This window comes from Carlito syrichta, unplaced genomic scaffold (assembly GCF_000164805.1).
Source record: "Carlito syrichta isolate Samal-C Ts95f unplaced genomic scaffold, Tarsius_syrichta-2.0.1 Scaffold307032, whole genome shotgun sequence".
Lineage (NCBI taxonomy): Eukaryota > Metazoa > Chordata > Mammalia > Primates > Tarsiidae > Carlito > Carlito syrichta.
This window is the reverse complement of record NW_007251128.1, coordinates 48,847-52,770: the sequence shown is the minus strand read 5'-3', so window position 1 is coordinate 52,770 and position 3,924 is coordinate 48,847.

Below are 3,924 nucleotides of genomic sequence, written 5' to 3'. Positions count from 1 at the left end.
CCGCCACCCGGGGGTTGGCCGCTGGTCCGGAGCTGGACGTCCGCGTCTTGAGCTCCCGACTTCATGACCCTTCGTTCATTCGTGCACGCATGCCTCCACCGTTGTGCCAGGCGCTGTGCCCGGCCCTGGGGATGAGCCGGAGCAGGCTCAAACTCTAACCTCAAGGAGCTCGCTGTCTCATAGGACAAACAAAACAGGCCGTGAGATTATAGTACAGCGCAGTGTTCTTGGAAAGAGAGACAGGCGTGGTTATTCCCATTTTACAGGAGGGACCTAGGGCCACCTTAGAACTAAAAATGACGCCCAAGATCACCAGGGTTCTAATCCACTTCAGCAGTTTTCAGAGATTTCAGGGAAACTTTTTTTTCCATGTGAATTTTTAAATGAAACGGGAGCGCACATCCTCCTCTCTTTGCACCTGTGCTTTTGTAGTTTACCAGCACTGAATGAACACGGGCTAGTCGCCCAACTTTGTGCTGGAGGCTGGGGAGATGGCCAGAGATGGAGAAAAGCCCTCCTCTCCCCTCCAGACTTTAAGGCTCTGTGGGAGTCTCCAAGCTTCCAAGAAGGTGGAGACTGCCAAGGTCAAAGACAAAAAGAGAGCATGGAGAAAGTAGGGGAGCTTGCCTTGGAAGAAGTTCTAAGATGGTCTGTGGCCACCATCTCTCCAGCTCCCAACCCTGGCAGTGAATTGTTTAAAAAAAAAAAAATTGCTTCAGTGAGAGGGTTGCTTGAGCCCAGGAGTTCCAGACCAGCCTAGGCAACATAGCAAGACCTCATCTCTACAAAAAAATTTTTTTTTTAAATAGCCAGGTATGGTATCGTGGGCCTTTGTGAAATTTGCACAGCAAGCATCCTGTTTTTCCTTAGAATAGGTGCAGTCTAGACTTAACCTGGGTTCCTGAGGAGGGGGATAGCTGATGGAGATTATGAGAGGAGGATCTAAAAGCCCCAGGTCCCCCACTTGCGCTGCCACTGCCTAGCTGGATGACTTGGGGGACAGCCTCCAAGTATGGCAGGCTGAGGCAGAAGGATCGCCTGAGCCCTGGAAGTCAAGGCCGCGGTGAGCCATGAGCCACTGGACTCCAGGCTGGGCAAAAGAGTGAGACTCCAGTTAAAAAAAAAAGTCTGTATTTAGCTGGAAGGCAGTCCTGCCTCCTGGTCAGGTAATATGGATTACAAACAAATCTTCCTAGCCATAACAATATCAGTTAATGTTTGTCAACACAACTGGGGTATGCTGGGGTTGCCAGATAAAATACAGAACACAAGCCCGGCTCGGTGGCTCAGCCTGTAATCCTGCGCCTTGGGAGGCTGAGGTGAAGGGACTGCCTGAGCCCGCGGCTTCCAGACCCGCCTGGGCAACTCGGCAAGACCTCATCTCTACAATAAATCAAAAAATTAGCCAGGCGTGGTAGTTTGCGCCCGTAGTTCCAGCTACTCGGAAGGCTGAGGCGGAAGGATCGCCGGAGCCCAGCAGGCAAGGCTGCGGTGGCCGGGAGCGCCCACTGCACTCCAGTCTGAGCGAGTGAGACTCCAACTCAAAAAAAAAAAAAAAAAAAAAAATACAGAACACAGTTTAATGTAAATTTTAGATAGCTTTTTAGAATAAGATCCCAAATACTGCTTATTTTATTGTGCATGTGGGACATTATATTGTTCTGTATTTTTATTTGCAAAACATGCAACCCATATGTAGGCCCAGAATCATGCTAAGTCACTCACATAGATTGTTTTTATTTAATTCTTATACCACATCTATGAGATAGATGATATTATCACATTTTACAGATGACAATGCTTTACAGATGATATGTGGCTTAGATAAGACTCACTGTCCACTCTTTCTAATGACTCCCATGAGACTTGCAGATGATCCCCTTGTTTTAACTGTGACAGGGACAAAAAACATACCTTTCCCTTTTTGCCTGACTAGGCCAGACATAGATTTTTCAACTCTCATTCTCAGTCTTTGTCTCATGGTTGACTAGCTAAGAACTGTTTGCCCCCCGCCCAATGAAATTAGTTAGACACAAAGATAAAAATTTCCTGTTCAGCTAATTGAGACATTCCTCACTGCAAAATCATCCCATCTGTAAATCAGCTCACCTGTAACCAGCCTACCTCTCTTTACACATGTCTAAGGTAAAAACACCAAGGCCAAGCTCGGTGGTTCAGCCTGTAATTGCAGCACTTTGGGAGGCTGAGGTGAGTGAATTGCCTGAGCCCTTGGGTTCGAGACCAGCCCAGACAACTTGACAAGACCTCATCTCTACAATAAAATATTTTTTAAAATTAGCCAGGTGTGGTAATGCACACTTGTAGTTCCGTCTACTTGGAAGGCTGAGGCAGAAGGATCACCAAAGCCCAGCAGATCGCCACTGGGGTGGCCGTGAGTGTGCCACTGCACTCCAGTCTGGGCAACAGAGTGAGACTCAAACTCAAAAAACACCAAGTGAAGACACTCTGATGTTCAGAAATGGGGTGCTCTCCCTATTGCAGTAGCCTGAATAAAATCAATCTTACTTGTCTGGGTTTTGTATTTGACAGAGGAACAACATGAAGCATAGAGAGATTAAAAAAACTCCTCAAAGTTCACATGGCTAAGGGACCAGAACTAAACCCAGGTCTTTGTGCCTCTGTAACCTAGGCTCTTAGCCACAGTGCACACCCCTCCTGCTTTGCTTTCCCTTCCACATACATTTGTCTGACTGCCAGTTTTATGGTCACTGTGGTGGCTATTGCGTTTGTCTGCCCATCTCCCCTCTCCTTTTGGTAACACACCCTACTCACCCCATCCCTGACCACAGGGAGTGCAGATGGTGCAGAATGGACTAACTTTACCACATCCCTCTGGCCACCAGGATTGGCCCAGGATGGGCATGTGATCCAAACCAAGCCAGTGACAGTCCTCCTCCAGGATTTTTTTGTTTAAGTGTGGTCAGGTTGTTGTTAAATGAGACCCCGGGGTTGCTGACGGCCTTTGCCACATAGAACAGCCTGAAAAAATGAAGCCATCACCCAATGAGTTGCAAAGAAGGTGTGCTGGGGCATCCATCCCTGGTCCCAGGCTCCGAGTTCCCTGGAGCTACCTTCATTCTTGCAGCTCCTTCACATGTTCTGTGAGCCACAGCCCCCACCCCGCACCCCCAGCATACTTCTGGATCAACCACTGTTTTTATTTAAACTACTTCACATTGGGTTTCTGTCCCTTGCAGCCAAAAGATGCCTGGCTGATACAGACATACACATTTCTACATATGACTGAGATAGAAAAAACCAAACTGACCAGTTTTGCTATTCTCATACATGAAACACAGTACTTCACTTCTTTTTTTTTTTTGAATTGGAGTCTCACTCCGTCACCCAGACTGGAGTGCGGTGGCCGATCCTGGCCACTGCAGCCTCGACCTGCTGGGCTCCGGCGATCCTTCCACCTCAGCCTTCCGAGTAGCTGGAACTACAGGCGCATGCTACCACACCTGGCTAATTTTTTTTATTTATGGTAGAAATGGAGGTCTCGCCAAGTTGCCCAGGCGGGTCTCTAACTCGTGGGCTCACGCAATTCACTCACCTCAGCCTCCCAAAGGCGCAAGATGATGGGCTGAGCCACCGAACCCGGCTTTTTTCTGTTTTAGAAACAAGTTCTAGTTCAAATGGAAACTGTGGCCCCCTGGGTGTGGTGGCCCATGCCTGTGATCCCAGCATTTTGGGGGGCAGAGGTGAGATGATTGCCTGAGTCCCGGGGTTTGAGACCAACCTGGGCAACTTGGCGAGGCCTCATCTCTAAAATAAATCAAAAAATTAGCTGGGTGTGGTGGTGCATGCCTGTAGTTTCAACTACTTGGAAGACTGAGGCGGAAGAATTGCCTGAGCCCAGCAGGTTGAGACTGCGGTGGCCGTGAGTGTGCCACTGCACTCCAG